Source organism: Gopherus evgoodei, unplaced genomic scaffold (genome assembly GCF_007399415.2).
Source record: "Gopherus evgoodei ecotype Sinaloan lineage unplaced genomic scaffold, rGopEvg1_v1.p scaffold_39_arrow_ctg1, whole genome shotgun sequence".
NCBI classification, from domain to species: domain Eukaryota; kingdom Metazoa; phylum Chordata; order Testudines; family Testudinidae; genus Gopherus; species Gopherus evgoodei.
Window position 1 is genome coordinate 3,125,221 of NW_022060060.1, and position 22,473 is coordinate 3,147,693.

The 22,473-nt window shown below is 50.7% G+C and overlaps 1 protein-coding gene across 1 annotated transcript in view; it reads left to right on the forward strand.

The window, feature by feature from the left end:
• The first annotated feature begins 2,407 nt into the window (after positions 1 to 2,407).
• Positions 2,408 to 22,473, forward strand: part of LOC115642320 (putative olfactory receptor 10D3) — a 57,009-nt gene continuing 36,943 nt past the window's right edge. Inside the window, exon 1 of the mRNA XM_030545772.1 lies at positions 2,408 to 2,468. The gene's annotated coding sequence lies outside the window, so the exon portion shown is untranslated. The remainder of the gene's footprint in view (positions 2,469 to 22,473) is intronic.

Below are 22,473 nucleotides of genomic sequence, written 5' to 3' on the forward strand. Positions count from 1 at the left end.
TTGAATTCAACAGGACATGAGTGCCTAACCTGCTGGCCATGAATCTTCAGGAGAACACTACCGAGCAGTGGTTCGTGGGGCAGCCGCTGGAAGATGGGAAACGCAGCTCCCTGCATATCACTGACTCCCAGCTGGGGTACTCAGGCAGCTACCTCTGTGCCGTTAGAGCAGAGTGAGTTTGTTGTGACTGAGACTTTGAGAGTGTGCATTTGTGTTTGATCTGCATGTGAGTGAGTTTGGTATTTGTGGCTAGCTTGTGTGTGTGAGAGTGTCACTGTGAATGTGTGAGTGAGATAATTTGAGGTGTGTGTGAGTGACTATGTAGATGTTTGATGTATGTAAGAAAAACTTTGGTATATATGTGATTCTGGGTGTGAGTGACTTTGTGTGTGTGTGTGAACCGTGAATTCACATATGTATGAATTTGTGTGTGAGAGAGAGAGAGTGATAGGTGTGTGTGTGTGTGTGTGTGTCTGTATGTATGTATGCAAAATACATAAGCAGTTGTGTGGTCCAAACAAAATGTCAGTACCCAGGCTGAACTGAGGATGTGCCTTTATATTTGATGATAATAATCGAGTAAAACTGTGGTGGAAAACTCATGCACAATTTTTCATTAATTCCTGCAGCTGTTGAAGTGAAACGCCATGGCCACCAGATGGCAGCACATGATCACAAGCCTGTTCGCTTTCAGAACAGGGTAAGACACATTTTTATCACATTTTCTTTTCATATCAACCCAGCAGGGCCTGAGGCAGCTCTGCTAGTTCGCTCTCGGTTTTAGGTAAAGGAGAACCGCCTACTTTCAATGCAGTTTATAGTTCCGTGTGACTTGAAAACACAGGCTGAGAGTTTGAAAGCAGCCGAAGGGAATTAGATGTCCGATTCCCATTAAAATTCATGCAGATTGAGCATACACATTTCCAAAGCAGTCTAAGGGAATTAGATGCTGAAATCCTATTGAATTTCAATGGAAGTTGATCCTCTAAATCCTCTAGGCCTGTTTGAAAATACCAGCCTCAGTATAAATCTGAGAGCACTCTTTCCAGGAATAACTCCTCTGCCCGTATGGCGATGTTTACCCCTATGCAGAGGGGCCAGTGTGAGCCCCAGGTCCCGATTAAGTCCATAAATTGAAGGCAGAAGTGAGGGTTAAGCATCCCTTGGGTTAAGTGTCACCCCAGGATGGAATTTCAGCTGGGATTTCCAAAGGAGCCTAAGGGACTTAGATGCTCAGCACTCATTGGATTTGAATAGACTCGGGGTCCCTAACTCCCCAAGGAACCCATCCCAGACTTCACCAGCCCCCAGTGAGATATTAATAGATTGATTGATGGATAGATCCTAAAGTGAGAAGAGACCTTTGTGATCATCTAGTCCAGGGGTTCTCAAACTGGGGGTTGGGACCCCTCAGGGGGTTGCGAGGTTATTACATGGAGGGCCACGAGCTGTCAACCTCCACCCCAAACCTCGCTTTACCTCCAGCATTTCTAATGGTGTTAAATATATAAAAAAGTGTTTTTAATTTATAAGGGGAGTCACACTCAGAGACTTGCTATATGAAAGGGGTCACCAGTAAAAAAGTTTGAGAGCCACTGATATTGTCTGACCTCCTTCATGAACATGACCAGATAATGATCCTCAGGGATTCCTGCACCCAGCCCATAGTTTGTGGTTGACATAGAGGAGAGACACCCAATCATGATTTAAAGATTTCAAATGATGGAGAATCCACCATCTCCCTGGGTAAGTTGTTTCAGTGTTTAATTACCCCTGCTGTTAAAAATGTGCACTTTCTTTCTAGTCTAAATTTGTCTCACCCCGGCTTCCAGACATGGGATATTTTTCTGCCCTTGTCTCGTTCCATCTCCTCTTTGCAGCAAATTTCTGAGTACCATTTTGGTGCTGCCTTTTCCCAGAAATCAGGAAGAGGTTTTAATCTCCAGGAAGCCAGCTGTGGCAGGTCTCACCCCATTTCATAGGCCTCTATCTCCACCCCTATCCCTTTCCCGCATGTGCTCATCTCCTAACTTCACCTGCGGGAGTCAGTTTCTTACAGTAGCGGAGAGGTGTCAAGTTTTTGTTCAGGGCTCCCTATTAATTTCAACACTGTGTGTATCTCTACTGAAAGCGCAGAAGTATATGGCCGCGTCCCCCAACTCCAAAGCTGTGATCCTCAAACTGACGGAGCTTTTGGATTTCTCCAAATTGAAAAAAAATCTCTCCCCTGCCGCATTCCTCTTTTCTCCTCCAGAATGTTGCCAAGAAATAACCTTTTCCCTGTGGGACTGTTTGTACCAATAAAAAATATAGCTGCTAGCCACAGTTTCATAAGTGCAGTCCAGGGAAACAGACGCATGCTCCACCCCTAACACTGAAGGCTGGGTCTGAGTTACAGTATCTTCCATGCTGGAGCCTGGCACAAGGAGAGGGGAAAGAGAGGTTAGTGGGATCATCCTGTCACTGAGGTGAGTTCCTGGTTCTGGGATTTTTAAAGGAGCTGAAGGGATTTAATGGAATCATGGAAATGTCAGGCTGACCTCAAGAGGTCGTGTATTTCTTCCCCTGGTGCTGAGGCCATGAGACCTCCCTGATGGGTATTTGTCTAACCCGATCTTCAAACCCTCCAGTGATGGGGATTCCACAGCCTCCCTACTTAACATGTCCAAAGCTTAACTCTCCTTATGGTTAGAAAGTTTTTCCTAACTTTCTTGCAAACTAAGCCCTTACTTGTTGTCCCACCCTCTGTGGACATGGAGAACAACAGATCACCCTCCTCTTTATTTAGACTCCTAGATTTCATTGAAATTCAATTCCAGTGGGATTTGAGCACCTAAATCCCTGCCTGAGAGCATCGCTTCTTGCAGAGGAGGAGGAGGAGGAGGAAGGTCTGTTTAATCTCTCAGTGCCAGTAATGAAGGGGGAGGCACATGGAGAATCTTTCAGAAATGGGAATTGGAATCTTACTCACTGAAAAGCAAAATCAGCACAATGGCTGAGTCCCGGACCGTGGCCATCGCCTCAGCAGCTCAGCTCTTCTGCAGGGCACTGCCGCTTTTCTCTCCAGCAGCCTGGGAGAGAGTCACGCAGGCGGCAGCTCCTGTCCTCCACCTGCAGCCCTGGGCAGAGGGAGGGGAGAGCCCTTGTCTGAATGGTGAAGATTAGAAATCAGGCAGTGATGTCACAGTTGGAGGTGTGAGTGACTCCTGCTGCCAAGTATGAACGTCCCCTCCTTTCCCCTCAATATCTGCCCTGCAGCTGAGCCCGTAGATGCTGGAACTAAGGGTGCTGAGGAGAGGGGGAGGGTGCCACACTCTCTGGCTTGATGTGGTTTCCATCATATCCAGGTTCACAGTTTGGTTCAATGGTTCCCAGGACCCCACTGTGCACATTGCTCCAGTGCCCCTGGCTGAGCTCCCCACAGGCCTCACCACGTAGGAGGGGGCTGGCAGGAGAACTAGACCACGGGAAACCAGTGGCTGAAATAAATCGTTGCATCCTGTCTATAGAGAGCAATGCTGCTTGTGCTGTGGCACCTTCTGGAGGACAACAGCCCGAACCGCAGAGAGACCCAGGGCCAACAGAAAACTTACCCACCATCTCTTTCCCAAGTGAGCTGCTTGTTCCAAAGGCTGGGAACATTTTTCCCTTTGCTGCCGGTGGATTTTTCCATTGCTGCAAATACTGGATGATGCCATGTGGTCCAGAGAAGGGACTTTTCCCTGTAAAATTCCATTTCCTAAGGAAAAATTCCCTCCAGGATTAACCTGTTTTTAAATTTTGTTGCCATGTGTTTTAGGGAGTGTTCAGTGGGAAAGAACAGCACTAGGGACTCCCAGCCCTATATCTGGGTACGTCAGTGTAAGCCCACAGTGATGCCAATAAAGTCACTGCATTTGACAAGCAGTGCGGTCTGGTGAGTAGCCAGCTGGAATGGGGTTCAGGGCTGCTAGATTCTAGCCCCGAATTTGTGACCTTGGGAAACCCCCTCCCTGTCCCTGTGACTCTTTTTCCACTTTCAGCCTCTCTCTTTCTCTCTCTCATGTGGCTTGTGAGATCTTGGGGGCAGGGACTTTCTCTGTGTTTATGTACAACAGCTGGGGATCTGGCCCATTGACTCCAGCTGAGCTATGATGCATTCACACCAGCTGGGGACTTCTGCGTATGTATCTCCCCCACCAAGCTGCTTTGCAGTGGATGAAGGCTTTTCCGCAGAGCCCAGCTTGGGTCACTGTGCCTCCACCCCACAGAAGTAGGGGTCTGAGTCCCCCAGCTGGGAGTCCAAGCTGAGCTGAGAGATGCTTTCAAATCCTCCAGGTGCTCACCCATGAACCACCCATCAGTGGCTTTCTCCCTAGCACTGACAGTCACTGAAGGCCCAGCCCACTCCAGGGGAGCTGCTGGCACCACTGGAAGGTTTGGTAAGCACCGGTGTAAGTACAGGTCACAGTGGAGACATCTCCTTCCTGAACAACCAGTGACCCAGGTCTCTGAACCAACAGGGGCTCACAGCAGGAGACTGCAGGGAAATAAATTGACAAGATTAGAACAATGTATGTCAGAGTGTTACAGCACCTGTTTAACTTCACGTCTGTCTGTCTGCCAGAAGCTGGGAATGGGTGACAGGGGATGGATCACTTGATGATTCCCTGTTCTGTTCACTCCCTCTGGGGTGCCTGCCATTGGCCACTGTCAGAAGACTGGATACTGGGCTAGATGGACCTTTGCTCTGACCCAGTAGGGCTGTTCTTATGTCTCTCTCCCTGTCTATATTTGTATCTATTTACCTTTCTTTCTTCAATTGACTCTAATTTATTAATTCTCCTATCTCTCCATATCTATCTGTCCGTTCCTCTTCATCATCTATCCATACATCAATCTGTTGTAAAATGCAGTTTCCATATCTATCTATATTTATCCCCAGACACTCCCTCTATCTATCTATCTTGATGCTCTTCTGAAGTCTTGAAAAAAGGAGGTAAGCAATGCTAACAAATGTTCCAAATCACTCCAAATACTGAAATACAACAGTTACATGTCCAGTTGGCAGCCCCCTCTCTCTTTGTGTGCAGTAACTCTTAATCAAACAGAGCTATAAACGGAATCAAATGCTGCTTCAACCATTTCTGGTTCAATGACCCACAAGCGAAGCAGCTCGGTTGGAAGTGGCCAGAGTATTCTAAGCAGAAACTTACAGTAGAAGTGAAGAAAGACCCAAGGGAGGTTTCAGCCTCATGGCTCTCAGCTGAGTGGTGTTAATTTCTTGACACCTGAGACATTCCAGGCACTGACATACACTGTCTGTCTGTCTCATCTCTGCCTCTGCTTGCTAAGCACCTAACCAAACTGCCTTCTCACAGCTTTGCAACCCCAGCACAGACACCTAGTTTAGAGCAGATCCACAGGGACTATTCCATCAGCCTCAGCAGAGATAGAATGTCTTCAGGCCAGGATCGTGAAATATGTGGAGGCTGGGATATGGGTGTTTGTGAATGACTGTGTGAACACGTGGGAGTAAATTTGATGTAAATTTGATTGTCTGAGTGAATTTTGTGTAGGTGAGTGGGGAGTGGGTATGGTTGTGTCCAAAATATACTGGATTATACATCTAATTTACAGGTCAAATGTCCTGGATGACATGAGGATTTATGCTGATGTTTGACATCAGTCTAGTAGAACAGTGGTGGAAAACTTCAGGACAATTTTGTACCATCTTTCTGTATATCTGAATGCTGGATGAAACAGCCATTAGGTGGCAGCACTTCAACACAAACCTGCTATTTCCTTCCAGACAAGGACAGGTCACACTTTTATTAAATTTTCTTTATAAATAAACACACTGGGTCCTCAAACAGTTCTATTATTTCACTTCTGGTTTTGGGTTATGGGTACCCTTCTACTTTCGATCCGTCTTATATTTACTTGTGACTTGAAAATGCAGGCTGCAACTGTGAAGACTTCCTAAGGGCAGGCAGGTTAATTAATACCTAAAATTAATGGGGATTGGGCATGCAGGATGGGATTTCCAAAGAAGACTAAGATAGTTAGGTTCCCAAAGCCCTTTTAATTTCAATGGGATTTGATCATCCTTTGAAAATTTCAGTATTAGTATAACTCTGGGAGGTACTTTTTTCAGTTCTGCCTAAGCACCTCTTTTTATACGGTGATGTTTGCCCCTGTTCAGAGGGGCCAGCACAAATTAAATTATGCACTGAGGGTTGAACTAAGATTTACGTGGTGCACAGGCCTTTTTGCTGATCAACTGCACAATTTCATTTGTGATTTTCAAAGGGTCTGTGGGGAGTTAGGCACTTAAATCCCCCTAGAATTTCAATAGAACTGTGGGTGCCTAACACTGGGAGGAGCCTGTGACAATTCCAGCCTTCACAAGCCAGGGATTTATTCAGCAGGCTCATGGATTTGTGAGGCCAGAAAGTACCATTATGATCTGCTCTCCTGCATTACACAAGACAGAATTTCAGCCAGTGCTCCCTACGCCTGAGCTATAGTATATCCTTCAAAAAGAGAAATCCAGTCTGGGTTTGAACCAGTCCAAGTGATGAAGAATCCACCACCTCGTTAGATAAGTTGATGCAATGGGTAACTGAAACACTCACTCTGGAAATTTTTTGCTTTATTTCTAGCGTGAGTTTGTTCAGTTTCCCAGCATTGGATCTCATTCTGACTTGCTCTGCTAGATTAAAGACCCTATGTAACCATGCCTTTGTGGGTCACAACTGAGGATACCAAATTCAGGACAAACTGCTGAGAAATAGGGCAGACACAACCCAAAACTGGTGGTTATTCTTTTATAAGATATACCAAACCAGCCACAAAAGTAAACTCCTGTTTCACTGCACTGGCTGACAAGAAAATTTAAAGGCAGTTTCCTCAGGCATTCCAGTTCTTATATCATCACCAAAACCACTGGATTCACAGATGAGTGGTTCTTTACAACCAGTCTAATCCAATACTAGGTTCTTCTGATCACAAGGGACCAGCCACACACTCAGTTCAATAGATACCTTATATCTTACCCAAAAATCACTCTGATGCCAATCGTTTAGTATCTAAAATTTAAAGGTTTATTTTTAGAAAGAAAGAAAGTTAAAATGGTTACAGATATCAATTACATCCAGTAATGGCAAAGTTCTTGGTTCAGGTTTGTAGCAATGATGGAATAAACTGCTGGTTTAAGTCAAGTGTCTGGAGTACATCCACAGCTGGGATGGGTCATTCAGTCCTTTGTTCGAGAGCTTTTGGTCTGTAGCAAAGTCCCTCCAGAGGTCAGAAGCAGGAATGAAGATAAAATGGAGAAGGTGCAGCTGCTTTTTATATAGTCTTTTGTCATGTGGCCTCTGCTTCCTTTGTTTTAAACACAAGCTGCCCAGCACATGGCTCGGAGGCCTTAAAGCTCTGTCCACAGGCATGTCCCTGCCTTGCTGACTCACAAGGTGTGTCTGCCTTCTCTCGATGGGTCAGTTGTGTAAGCTGATGGCCCTTAATGCGCCATCAAGCAGGCTAGGCAGTGCTGATGCCAAACTGTCTGGGGGTTTCACCCAGAAGCACAGCACAAGTTTGAAATACAGACATACATAGCTGTAACTCATAATACAAAGATGATACAAATATTCAAACAAGATTATCATATCTGGCAAATTATAACATTTTTGCAGATATCTTACATGTCATATCTGGCTGTGACTGTGTCCCAGTGAGGGATAGCTATGGCCACTCAAATTAAGGTGAACTGCAAAGCATAGGGCAGACAATCCCCATAAAGTTGGTGGATATTCAATACTTATAACTTCACATACAAAAATGATACATGCATACAGATAGCATAATCATAACCAGCAAACCAGAACCTTTTCATAGACACCTCACTCGGCAACCATTGTGCAAGATTTGCTGCAAATATATAATAGTGGTAGCAACAGTGATTTATATGGTTATATTGTAATTAGATAACATCACACCCTCGGCTACCAAAAATCTTCTCTCAATAAAGGTCCTGTAACGGAGTTGGGACTCACCACCTGGCACCTCCCACTGGTGCCTCTGAGAATTAGCTCTGTCCAGTGGAGTGCCCCCTCCTAGTAGTGTCCTGTCATTATTTTGCCCTCAGTTGGCATCTCTGGACCCGCATTGCTCCCTGCTCAGTGGCATCCTCTTTGAGGTCACTGTCCTCCAGCAGTGCCCCCTAGTCCATCTGCATCCCCTTCGGAGGGGAGGGAGTTGATCAGCAGTCCTACACCCCAGTCACTATGTCCAACCACACCCTCTAAGTCTAATACCTCTTGTCAGGGATCTGGCGTAGTCTATAACGGCCGTTCCCTACGACCAATGGCTGGGTGTACTGCAAGGGGGGAACCCAGGCCCACCCTCTACTCTGGGTCCTGGCCTAGGGACCCTCTAGTAGCAGCCTCGCTGTCTTCCTTCTCTCCCCTCATCTGTCTGCTTCCCTGGGCCACTTCCCCGACGGCCCCTTGCACCTGCTAGGCCCTTCCCTTCAGGGCAGCAGCCTGGCAGGCTCTGGGCTAGAGCTCCCTTTTGCTCCCCAAGCCTGACTAGCACTGTGCTGTCCAGTGCTAGTCTACCACCCTTGGAGCCTGACCTTTCCCTCTCAAAGGGCTGGGACAGACTGACTGCTCCTTTCTTGGGCAGCCTTCTTATAGGGCTGAGCCTGGCCCTGATTGGCTGTCTCCACTTTGGGCCCTGATTGGCTCACAATAAGCCCTTCTTTAATTGGCTCCCTGTCTGTGCAGGTGCCCTGGCCTGCCGCAGCCCACACTCATGGGGAGTGGGGCAGTGCGTCCCACTGCAGGTCCTTCCAGTCTTTGGATCGCAGTCTGCTGTGTCTCCTTCCAGCTTTCCCCTTTGTGGTGAATTTCTGAGCACAGCTGTGCTGCTGATTCCCAGAAATCAGTTAGAGGTTTTCATCTCCAGGAACCCAGCTGCAGCAATTCCCTCTCCCCCTATACACGTACACACGCAAACACACCCTTTTCCTGTCTGTGGTCTCCTTGTAACTTCGCATGTAAGGCGTGGTCTACACTATGACTTTAGGTCGAATTTAGCAGCATTAAATTGAATTAACCCTGCATCCGTCTGTGATGCAGTAGGGACTGTCTGTGTGGGGAGTGGGAGAGCAGGGGAGGACTTTAGGGGATGGACGATGCCAGGGCCTGTAACCTGAGCTAGGTAAGGGAGGGGAAAGGTCAACACCTTTGCCCGGGAAGGGGACAAAGGAAGGGAGTGGCAGGAGGGAAGCAGTTTGAGTTTGGGCTTGGGGCTGTGTGGGCGGAATTCAGGGTATCCTAGCTGGGATCCAAGCACCCTGAAAGCCCAGAAGGACTCGGTGGAGGGGTCCTGACTGTGCCTGCAAGCTCTGCTGTAACCTGTGTTCCTGTTGTCCAATAAACCTTCTGTTTTACTGGCTGGCTGAGAGTCACTGTGGGTCCCAGGAAGAGGGGTGCAGGACTGGACTCCCCACACTCCGTGACAACTGGTGGCAGCGGCGGGAGATACTGCACCCCGTGGACGGCGCTTCCTGTAGTAAGTGACTGGGGAGCAGTAAAACGAAGGGGTGGTTAACCCCTGGGAGTGTGTGCCCAGTGAGAAGGACTTTGCAGTAATAGGGTCCCCCGAGGGATTTCAGCGAGCGGTCCCAGGGGCGAAGGAGTCTGCAGCTCGACCCTGGCAGAGAGGTGGTGACCTCAAGAAGGGCTGGTGCACTAGGGGTCCCCCTGGAAACCGTGGGGAGTGGCGAGCACCCCGGCCTGTGAGTGGCCAGCAGGAAGATGTATGCCAAGCGGCGCAAGTGCGACCTGCTGGAGCTGTGCAAGCAGAGGGGGCTGCGCTCGTGGAGGCTCAGGAAGGACCACCTGATTGCCCAGCTGGAGCAGGGAGACCGCATGAATGAACGGAGTCCTGTCTCTGAGGGAAGCAGCCGGGCAGATGCAGCACAGGCACCAGGGTCTTTCCTTGCTGGGAGTGGTCAGCCAGCAGACGAGGGCTTCCCGAGACCCCCCCTTCCTAGGCCTAGGGGAAGGGCGAGGAGGAGCCCAGTGTATACCGAGGCACCGTGACACTCCCGGCCAGCAGGGGATCCTCCCGGCGAAGCTCACCCCCCAGCAGGGGATCCTCCCGGCGGCGCTCACCCCCCAGCAGGGGATCCTCCCGGCGACACTCGGCATCCGTGGAGCGGATGCGGCTGGAATATGAAAGGGAGCTGAGATGGGAGGAGCTCGAGTTAAAGAGGCAAGAGCTGGAGGAGAAGGCGAAACAGCGTAAACATGAGGAGAACCAGAGTAAACATGAGGAGAACCAGCGTAAACATGAGCGGGAGGAGAAGGAGAAACAGTGTAAACATGAGCTGGACCTGGCCCAGCTGAGGAGAAGTGAGGCCCCAGCTGTGGTGAGTGAGGGGGGACCCAAGCCTACAAAGAGCTTTGATAAGCACTTGCTGCCCCGGCGTAAGGAGGTGGAGGACATAGACACCTTCCTGACGGCCTTTGAGAATGCCTGCGAGCTGCACAGGGTTGACCCTGCAGACAGGATCGCAGTTCTCACCCCCTTACTGGACTCCACAGCCGTGGAGGTGTACAGCCGACTGAAAGGGGCGGAGGCAGGGGACTATGAACTGTTCAAACAGGCCCTGCTCCGCGAGTTTGGGCTGACTCCTGAGATGTACCGGAAAAAGTTCCGGAGCCAACGTAAAACCCGTGAGGTCACATACCTACAACTGGTCAACCGGGCGCAGGGGTATGCCCGCAAGTGGACAGCTGGGGCCCAAACTAAAGAGGACCTGCTTGTCCTATTCATACTGGAGCACCTGTACGAGCAGTGCCCGTCCGACTTGAGGCTGTGGTTGATGGACCAGAAGCCGGAGAATCCACAGCACGCAGGCCAGCTGGCCGACCAATTTGTGGACAGTCGGGCAGGGGATGGCAGGGAGGAGTCTTGAAGGAGAAGGCCTGCCTCAACACAGAGAGAGAGTCATCATGGGACCTCCCAAAGAGGGCCTATGGAGAACCCCCCCAAAAGGGGAACATCCAGCAGCAGGTGCCTCCGACCCACTCAAGGGGACTCATGAGACATGGGCTGCTATCGCTGTGGCCAACGAGGTCACATACGGGCCCAGTGCCCCAAGCTCAGGGACAGACCAAGCAGACCCAACCCGCAGAGGGTGGACTGGGTAAAAACACAATCGGAGGAGGGGCTACATTCCCAGGAAAGGGGGGCTGGCAACATACCACCTGTGGATGCTCCAGGCTCCGGGTTTTTGGTTTACCAGGTGGGCGCAGGGCTGCCCCTCCGGAAAGAGTGCATTGTTTCCCTGGAGGTAGATGGGAGGAAGGTCACTGGGTACTGGGACATGGGCGCAGAGGTGACGCTGGCCCAGCCCGAGGTGGTGGCCTCAGATCGGATGGTGCCCGACACCTACCTGACCCTGATGGGCGTGGGCGGGACCCCATTCAAGGTGCCCGTGGCAAGGGTACACCTGAAGTGGGGGGCCAAGAAGGGCCCCAAGGATGTGGGGGTACACCGATATTTGCCCACTGACGTGTTAATGGGAGGGGACCTTGAGGACTGGCCTAGTAACACCCAGAGTGCCCTGGTCATGACTCGTAGTCAGAGTCAGCAAAGGGCACTGCACCCCGACAACGGGGAAGGTACTCTACCCAGGTGCAAGACCCTAACCCAGGGGGCGGGGAACGCCCAGAGGCACGGCTCAGAGGGGCTGCAGCCTCAGACCCAGCCAGCAAGAGAGAGCCGGTCCCCATCCCTGTCCCAGCTGCTGAGTTCCAAGCCGAGTTGCAGAAAGATCCCTCCTTGCGGAAGCCCAGGGACCTGGCTGACCTTAGTGCGGTACAGACCATGAGGAGAGGTTGCAAGGAGAGGTTCCTGTGGGAGAAGGGGTTCCTGTACCGAGAATGGGCTCCCCCAGGGGAAGTAGAGTCATGGGGGATCAGGAGGCAGCTGGTGGTCCCCCAGAAGTTTTGTCACAAGCTGCTGTACCTGGCCCATGACATCTCTCTCGCAGGGCACCAGGGAATCCGGCGCACCAGGCAGAGGCTGCTACAGAACTTTTACTGGCCTGGGGTCTTTACCCAGGTCCCACAGTACTGCCAATCCTGTGACCCCTGCCAGAGGGTGGGGAAGGCCCAGGACAAGGGGAAAGTGGCTTTGAGGCCTTTACCCATCATAGAAGAACCTTTCCAGAAGGTGGCCATGGACATAGTGGGACCCCTCAGCAAGACGACCCGGTCAGGGAAGAAATACATCCTGGTGGTGGTGGATTTTGCCACTCACTACCCCGAGGCGGTGGCCTTGTCCTCTATCGAAGCAGACACAGTGGCAGATGCGCTGCTCACAATTTTCAGCCGGGTGGGGTTCCCCAAGGAGGTCTTAACGGACCAGGGGTCCAACTTCATGTCGGCTCTGCTCCGGTCCTTATGGTAGAAATGTGGGGTCCAGCACAACTGGGCCTCAGCGTATCACCCCCAGTCCAACGGGCTGGTAGAAAGGTTCAATGGGACGCTGAAGATGATGCTAAAAACATTTATGAACCAGCACCCGCAGGATTGGGACAAGTACTTACCTCACCTGCTGTTCGCGTACAGGGAGGTACCCCAGGAATCTACCGGGTTTTCACCTTTTGAACTGTTGTATGGAAGGCGGGTGAGGGGGCCCCTAGACCTAATGAGGGACAAATGGGAGGGGAAAGCCTCTCCCGAGGGAGAGTCAGTGGTGGAGTATGTCCTGACCTTCCGGGAAAGACTGGCCGAGCTCATGGGCCTGGCCAGGGAGAATCTGGCCCGAGCCCAGAGGAGGCAGAAGGTCTGGTATGACCACACGGCACGGGCCCGTGCCTTCGCCACCGGGGATCAGGTGATGGTTCTCATCCCCGTGAGGAGAAACAAACTCCAGGCCGCCTGGGAAGGGCCCTTCAAGGTTATCAAGCAACTGAATGAGGTAAACTGTGTGGTGGAGCTGTCAAACCGGGCACATCACCGTCGGGTGTACCATGTGAACATGATGAAACCATACTATGACAGGGGGAATGTGGTGTTGGCCGTGTGTGGACATTGGGAGGGGCAGGGAGATGACCCCTTAGTAGATTTATTTCCTGGGTCAAAAGCTGGTTTCCCCCTGGAGGCGATTCCCCTCTCTGATCAGCTGACCCCGGGCCAGCACGCTGAGATCAGAGGGGTGCTGCATCTATACCGACAGCTGTTTTCCAACCAGCCTGGATGCACTAACTTGACTGTCCACCGGGTGGAGACCGGGTCACATGCCCCTATAAGATGCTCCCCTTTTCGGGTCACTGGGAAAACTGCCCAGGATCTTGAAAGAGAGGTCAGGGACATGCTGGCTTTGGGGGTGATCCAGCCAGTCTTCCAGCCCTTGGGCCTCGCCAGTGGTGCTAGGTCCCCAAGAAGGATGGGTCAATCCGGTTCTGTATGGACTATCGAGAGCTCAATGCCATCACCGTATCTGATGCCTACCCTATGCCCAGGCCTGACGAGCTCCTAGACAAGCTGGGAGCTGCTCGGTACCTCACCACCATGGATCTTACCAAAGGCTACTGGCAAGTGCCGCTGGACGCAGATGCCAGGCTGAAATCGGCCTTTATCACCCCTCTGGGGCTCTATGAGTTTCTGACCCTGCCCTTCGGCCTCAAGGGAGCGCTGGCCACCTTCCAGCGCCTGGTGGATCAGCTACTGAGGGGGATGGAGAGTTTTGCCGTGGCGTATATTGACGACATCTGCGTCTTCAGCCAGACCTGGGAGGACCACATGTCCCAGGTTAAACAAGTCCTGGACCGACTCCGAAAGGCTGGGTTAACAGTAAAGGCTGAGAAGTGCAAGGTGGGGATGGCTGAAGTATCTTACCTGGGCCATCGGGTGGGGAGCGGCTGCCTGAAGCCGGAACCAGCCAAGGTGGAGGTAATCAGAGACTGGCCTGGTCCCCAAACCAAAAAGCAGGTCCAGGCCTTTATTGGGATGGCGGGGTACTATCGAAGGTTCGTGCCCCACTTTAGTGCCATAGTCGGTCCCATCACTGAACTGTGCAAAAAGGGGAAGCCAGACAAGGTGATCTGGACTGAGCAGTGCCAGGAGGCTTTCCGGGTGCTGAAGGAGGCTCTGGTTAGTGGCCCAGTTCTGGCAAACCCAGATTTTGACAAACCCTTTATGGTATTCACCGATGCCTCAGACATGGGACTGGGGGCGGTGTTAATGCATGAGGATGAAAAGGGGGAGAGACACCCCATCGTGTACCTGAGTAAGAAGCTGCTACCCCGGGAACAAAGCTACGTGGCCATCGAGAAGGAATGCCTGGCCATGGTGTGGGCCCTTAAGAAGCTAGAGCCATATCTCTTTGGGCAACACTTCACCGTGTACACCAACCACTCTCCCCTGACCTGGCTGCACCAGATGAAAGGAGCCAACGCCAAGCTCCTGAGGTGGAGCCTGCTCCTGCAGGACTATGACATGGACGTGGTCCATGTGAAGGGAAGTGCCAACCTGACAGCGGATGCGTTGTCCCGGAGAGGGGGCCCTGAACTTCCCCAGGTCACTGGGCAGAGTGACCCTGCTCAGTTCAGTCTCGAAGGGGGGAGAGATGTGATGCAGTAGGGACTGTCTGTGTGGGGAGTGGGAGAGCAGGGGAGGACTTTAGGGGATGGACGATGCCAGGGCCTGTAACCTGAGCTAGGTAAGGGAGGGGAAAGGTCAACACCTTTGCCCGGGAAGGGGACAAAGGAAGGGAGTGGCAGGAGGGAAGCAGTTTGAGTTTGGGCTTGGGGCTGGATGGGCAGAATTCAGGGTATCCTAGCTAGGATCCAAGCACCCTGAAAGCCCAGAAGGACTCGGTGGAGGGGTCCTGACTGTGCCTGCAAGCTCTGCTGTAACCTGTGTTCCCGTTCTCCAATAAACCTTCTGTTTTACTGGCTGGCTGAGAGTCACTGTGGGTCCCAGGAAGAGGGGTGCAGGGCCGGACTCCCCCACACTCCGTGACACTGTCCACACAACAAGCCATTTACTTCAACAGAAAGGGCTCTTAAAATCGATTTCTGTACTCCTCCCCGATGAGGGGATTAGTGCTAATCAACATTGCCAGTTTGAATTAGGGTTAGTGTGGATACAATTCGACAGTATTGGCCTCCGGGAGCTATCCCACAGTGCACCATTGTGACTGCTCTGGACAGCAATCTGAACTCAGATGCACTGGCCAGGTAGACAGGAAAAGCCCCAGGAACTTTTGAATTTCATTTCCTGTTGCCCAGCATGGAGAGCTGATCAGCACAGGTGACCATGCAGAGCTCATCAGCACAGGTATCCATGCAGTCTGAGAATCAAAAAAGAGCTCCAGCATGGACCGCATGGGAGGTACTGGATCTGATCGCGATATGGGGAGATGATTCCGTGGTAGCAGAACTACGTTCCAAGATGAAATGCCAAAACATTTGAAAAAATCTACAAGGCCATGATGCAGAGAGGCCACAATAGGGATTCGCTACAGTGCCACGTGAAAGTTAAGGAGCTCAGACAAGCCTACCAGAAAACCAAAGAAGCAAACGGAAGGTCTGGGACAGAGCCATAGACATGCTGCTTCTGTGCTGAGCTGCATGCAATTCGCTGTGGAGTGGAGGTGAGCTGGGGGGAGTGGTTCCTCTGCCCCCACAGGTTACTTCCTGCAGCCCTCCCTGCTTGCCTGGGAGGGAGGGGTAGGAGGGGAAATGCGGTGCACCCGGAGGAGGAGGCAGGGCCAGGGATTTAGGGAAGGGGTTGGAATGGGGTGGAAAAGGGGCGGAGTTGGGGTGGGGTTGGGGGGCACAGAAACATTTTTTTGCTTGGGGCGGCAAAAAACCTAGAGCCAGCCCTGCTCACAGCCCACCAGGGGCTTACCCTGAACAAGCCACAGACCAAGTTTGAGAACCCCTGCATTAGGCTACTAACGCTTTCAAAGAAAGGCAGCCAATCTTTGGTTGAAGGCATCAAGAAATAGAGAATCTGCCACTCCCTTGGTAGTTTGGGCCAGTGGTTAGTCATCCTCAATGTTTTTTGGGTGTTTTATGCTTAATTTGAATTTGGCTGGCTTCAGCTTCCAGACATATTGGTTCTTGTTGTGCCTTTCTCCACTGGATTAAACAGCCCATTTAGAACCAGGAATGTTCTCCCCAGGAAGGTATTTATACACCATAAACAAGTCATCATTTGACCTTTTCGATTAAACCAATTGAGTCTTTAAGTTTCACGCTGTTTGGCATTTTCTCCAGCTTTTGAATAATTTTTGTGGCTCTTTTTGGCACCTCCTCGAATTTTTGAACATCCTTTTAAAATGTGGACGTCAGAACTGGCCACTGTATTCCAGCATTGGTGTCAGCAATGCCACATACAGAGGTAAAATCACCTCTACTCACTACTCCCGTTTGTACATCAAGGACCACGTCAGCCCTCTTGTGCCACAGCTTTGCACTGGAAGCTCAGACTTGCTACTCCACATCACAAATTCCTCATGGGACTTCAGGAAGTTTCTACATCTTCTGTTTCAGGTCATACAAAGTTCTGCTTGGAGGAGGTTGTGTTTGTTTGTCTTTATTTCAGGGGAAAACAGGGGTGGCTACAATTGTGAATGTCTTTCTCCTTATCACAGGAGAGTTTAGTGAAAAGGGGAGCTTTTTCCCACATTCCCTAATAAATATACTTTTGAGGACCATTATGATCATCTAGTCTGATCCCCTGCATAGCACAGGCATCTAGTATGAAGGGCAACATCCAGGTGAGGCTGTGGAGAAGTAGCTGCTAAGTTTGCAAGCCCCCTTATTAATAAATGTGGCTGGAGCCCAGCTGCAGAGCTTTTGCATAGCCCTGTGTCACTGTGTCTCCACTGCACAGAAGGACCTGGCTGCATCTCCAAGCCTGGAGTTGCTGATATGCAGGTAGCTCAGCTTCTTGTCTGGAAAGAGCTGTGTTGTGAAATTCCTGCCCTGTGTGGTGTTCTCACCCTGATATGGCATCAATAGGGAGGCAGGGCTCTGCCCTGTGGGCTGTCTGAACCAATGCAAACTGGACAGGACCAGTGCCTGTATCGGCAGAAGATCCTGCTGCTCTGCCCTTCCAAAGTGACCACTGATGTGCCCTGATGCACCTCCACTTGGCAGCTCCCCCCTGGGTACGAAAGAGAAAATAAATCCAAGATGTTACAGAAACCAAGGATCATCTCATGTTACTGATTACGAATCACCTCCAAGCTGATGTCAATCGGCCATAGCTCCATTGACAGGTCAATGGGCCACATCCCCAGCAGGTGAACTGCAGACATCGCTCCAATGGAAACTTGCACCATTACTTAGAGCTGATGATTTTCCCTTATCATGAATAGGGGACAACCTCAGAAATAGAATAGAATCATAGGACTGGGAGGAACATTGAGAGGCCATCAAGTCCACTCCCCTGCACTCAAAGCAGGACCAAGCACCATCTAGACCATCTCTGGCAGGTGTTTGTCTAACCTGCTCTTAAAAATTTCCAGTGAGGGAGATTCCACAACCTCCCTAGGCAATTTATTCCAGTGGTTAAAACAAATGCTATTACACTCAGCATCTGTTTTCCCTAGCGCCACCTGCGCTCACAGCATACCAGGGCCACCCAGAGTGGGAGGCAAGTGGGGCAATTTGCCCCAGGCCCCTGGCTCCGCAGGGGCCCCCACGAGCATGGCTGAGACTCCCTCACCAGCCCCACCCTGCCCCATCTCCTCTCCTCTCCCGGAGCCTCAGCCCATCAGGCAGCTTTCCGAACAGCTGTACCGTGTCCCCAGCGGGGGCCTGAGCCCGCTCCGCTCAGAGCCACGTGGTCAGGGGGCAGGGCTGGGAGCTCCAGGCTGAGCTCAGCTCCCTCCAGTCAGCCTGGAGCTCCCAGCCGCGTCCCCTGACCACGCGGCTCTGAGCAGGGCTGAGCTCAGGCCCCGGCAGAGACACGCTGCCTCTGTTGAGCGAAGCTCCTGAATCTGCTGAGGCTCCGAGTGAGAGGGGGAGCCAGGGGTAAGGGGCCAGGGCTAGGGGGGTTGGCTAAGGGGCAGGGAGTCCCAGGGACAGTCAGGGCACAGAGAGGGGGCAGAGGTTGGGGGGGTTAGTCAGGGGGCAGGGAATGGGGGAGTTGGGTGTTCCGGGGGTCTGTCAGGACTCAGCGAGGGGTCAGGGCAGTCAGGTGACAGGGAGCAGAGGTGGGTCCTGGGGTGGTGGTGGGGGTCTCTGGGGGATGGTGAGGGGACAAGGAGCAGGATGGGTCAGGGATTCTGAGGGAGGTGGGCAGTTGGGGGGCAGGAAGTGGGTGGGGGTCAGATAGGGGTCAGGCCCAGGCTGTTTGGGAGGCACAGCCTTCCCTACCCTAAAGCTCATTCAGCAGTTTGAGGCTTGCAGAAGAGCCAAGCTGTTAGCTTTTCCATTAGGGCTACCATCCCCTTCACTTCTCAAATGCCATATTATAGTCTATATTTAATTTCAGTGCCATAGGGAGATTCATGTCAGGGGAGGGTAGCTTCACTTAAAATTAGCCACTGGGGGAGGGATCACATGAGAAGAGCAATATCCTACACCACCTACCTCCTTCCCAACCCTATCAGGGGAGACCTCCCCCCCATATTTCCTGAGACTCCAGAGGGGTTAATTCAGTGGTTCTCAAACTTTTGTACTGGTGACCCCTTTCACATAGCAAACCTGTGAGTGTGACCCCCCCTTATAAATTAAAAACACTTTTTAATATATTTAACACTATTATAAATGCTGGAGGCAAAGCCGGGTTTGAGGTGGAGGCTGACAGCTTGCAGCCCCCAGTAATAACCTTGTGACCCCCTGAGAGATCCTGACCCCCAGTTTGAGAACCCCTGGGGTAATTTAATTTTAACGCCCTATGTCCATTCACATGCATGTGCTATTTTGAGCATTTCAGTTTTCACAACATAGGCTCATCCCAGATTCGGAACAAGCTCAAATGCTCAGTTCGTGGAGTATGTACATAAGCTATACTAAAGACAAACCCACAGTAACTGTCTCCAGTTTGTGACGGACCCCATGGAGCCAGTCTCTAGGAACAAATAAATGCATGGAGGTTAAGTCCATTAATGGCTATTAGCCAGGATGGGTAAGGAATGGTGTCCCTAGCCTGTTTGTCAGAGGGTGGAGATGGATGTCAGGAGAGAGATCAGTTGATCATTGCCTGTTAGGTTTACTCCCTCTGGGGCACTTGGTATTGGCCATTGTCGGTAGACAGGATACTGGGCTGGATGGACCTTTGGTTTGACCCAGTATGGCTGTTCTTATATTCTAACCTACGAACCCAAAGTTATGGAGACAGATATGAGTCAAGGAAGCCAGCAGAGTATCAGAAACCTGAGAAAATCTCTGACTGGATGGGCTCAGGTGTTTGGTCACAAGCTGAGGTGGTTCAAAAAGTTTTGGATTTTTTTTAAGCAGTTTTTTTTATTGTTTCTTTAAACAATCAAACAAAGCAAGCAACAGATATTTGGCCACACATTTCTCAAACCTCAAACCATATTTAGGTTATGGCAGACTAATTTCAGCTTTTCAATTAAAAAAAAACAAAAACAAATTTTGAAGGAAAGCAGACGTTGTCCGTGATTTTTTTCTGCTTTTTAAAAACCCCTAGTTTTCAATCCAGAAACAGTTTTGATGGCACATATTTGTCCAACCCTTTTAATGAGCTTTAGTGCCTTTTAGCACTAGCTGATGCTGAGAACTAGTGATACCTTGTAAAGAAGTTTTCTCAAAACTGGATTTGTGCCAAGATGCAGAAGCTTTTTTTTTCCCAGGGCCACCCATGGGGGGGACAAGTGTGGCAATTTGCACTGGGCCCCACAGGCCCCCCCCCCCCGAGAATATAGTATTGTAATTTTTTTTATGGAAGGGGCCTCCGAAATTGCTTTGCCCCAGGCCCGCTAAATCCTCTGGGCGGCCTTGCAGCATACGTCACTACCAACAGCATGATCAGCTATGCACTGTGGTTCAGCAGAAAAACTGAGCAGCGAGGGTCCGAAGATCAATTCTCTTCCTGAAATTTCAAGGCTTCAGACCAAGATCTGCAAAACTTTACTTCCTGATCTTCCTGAGATCAGAGGAAAGCCCAGGGTGCAATCTATCCACTGCTTCTGCACATAGGGTAACATTTTCAAAAGTACGTACGTCACTTAGGATCCTAAATCTCATTGACTATCAGAGGCTCAGGTTGCTAAGGGACAGGTTTTAAAGGTATTTAAGCACCTAAAGAAGCAGCTCAGCATTGAGCAGGATTTTCAGAAGCATGTAGGAACTTTATTAACAGGAGTTAGTTACCTAAGCACTTTTGAAAATCCCACTAGCACCTATCTCCATCTTTAGGCACCTAAATACTTTTACAAACATGCCCCTAAGCCCTTTCTGAAAAGGGGCTCCTAACCCACTTAGGCACTTTTGGAAATTGTACTCTTTGATCCGTCTACTGGGATTTTCAAAGGACCCCAAGGAGTTAGGTGCACAACTCTCACTGGATTTCAATGGGGTTTGGGTGCCTCGCCCCCTTAGGCACCTTTGACAATTCCAGCCTACAGTTTTTGCACAGGCTGGGGTGCCCTTTGTGTCACTGTGCCTCCACTGCACAGAGGTAGGTGGCTGCGTCTTGCAGCTGTGCCTCAGTGATGTTCAGGAAACTATGCTTCTCTGTGGTCTGGAGCTCAGCTCTGAGATTCAGCCCCCACGTGGCACGCTCATCCTTATACAGAATCCCCAGGAGGGTAGGGCTTTCCCCTGGGGCCTGGCAGTACCACTGCACATTTCTCACCGTGCCGGAGTAACTGCAAGTCAGGCTGGAGTCCTGTCCTTCAGAGATGCTCAGGAAGAGCGGGCTCTGCGCCACATTAACCTGGAACTTACACCTAGTGGGAAAGGGAATTGAGATTTATAAACAGAATGATCAATGAATCAGGTCCCTCCGTCATCCCGAAATCCCAGGAGAACAGAAGAAAGCATCATTTCACATTATTCTGGCATTCATCACCTCCCCGGGTTAAGATTTACAAAAGTGACTCATGATTCTTGGGTGCCCAACACGAGACACCATAGAGTCTGATTATCAGAGGCTGTGTCACCAGGCAGCCAGAAAAGAGCAACAGGAATGATTGAGACTGTGATGCCAAGAATGACGTGTGCATGGGATTTCAGTGTGAGCTGAAGTCTAGGCTAATTAGACAGTAAGGTCTCTGGGAAAGGGAATCTCCTGTCCCGTGTCTGGACAATGCCTTGCTCAGTGGGGTCCTGGTTCATGGCTCGGGCTCCTGGGCACTGAGGTAATACAAATACTAGGGACATCTGATTTCAGCTCAGGAACATCAGTTATAGGACAATGCTCTAGCGTCTGACCACAGGATGATTTAAGCCATTCTTGTAATAATTCTTAAAACGTAGCTTTATCCCAGTCTCTCTGCATCTAGGTGAGAAGGAGATTTCTGAGTAACTGGCTCTTTAATATAGCAGACAAAGGCATGACGAGAGCCGATGGAGGGAGCTGAAGCTAGAGAAATTCAGGCTAGACATAAGGTGCCACCTCTGTAATGGTAATTAGCCATTGGAGCAACTTACCTAGGGAAGTGGGTGGATTCTCCAGCTTGGAGTCTTTAGATCAAGACTGGATGTCTTTCTCCAGCTCAACACAGGGCAGGGGCCCAATACAGGGATCACTGGGGAAGTAACCTGGGGGGCAGGGCATCAGACTAAATGATCACAGTCTTCTCTTCTGCCTTAAAATCTATGAAACGGGGGCACCCAGAATCACTCGTCACTTCTGAGAATCTTGGCTCCCGTTATTATCAAGGGGTTTAAACAGCCGCGGGACTTACAGTAAAGATGAATGACCAGGATCACTAGTAGGGCCCCAGGACACCTCTTCCTTGCGCTGCCCTTCATTTCTGTGACCCGGGACCTAGAAGGATTCCTGGATCCTTGTGTATTTATCACCTGCAGGCTCCTCCGTCCTCTCCTGGAGCTTTCTTAATCTACTTGCATTTCTCCTGCTTGAGAGGCAAGACACCTCCGTTCTCGCCCTATCAGCAACAAGGCCCTTCCCTCCCAGACAAAACACAGACTCACTGCAGAGACCCATGCAGTTACCATCCTCTCCAACACACGTCTTTCAAGGCTCAACGCTGCCCCCTAGCAGGTAAAGGTTTGTACAGGAGGGCGGCCACTTTGTTTCACTTGTCTCCACAGCACAGAAATAGCCGGCTGAGTCGGCGAGCTGAGAACCGTCGATGTGTAAGATGGCTCCGTCTCTCCCTTTTCAAGAGCTTGGCTATGAAATTTGGGCCATGGGTAACATTCCCATCCTCATACAGGCTCAGCAGGAAGACAGGACTTTCCCCAGGAAACAGCCTGTACCACTGTACGTAGGACACTGTTGCTGAGTAGCTGCAGGT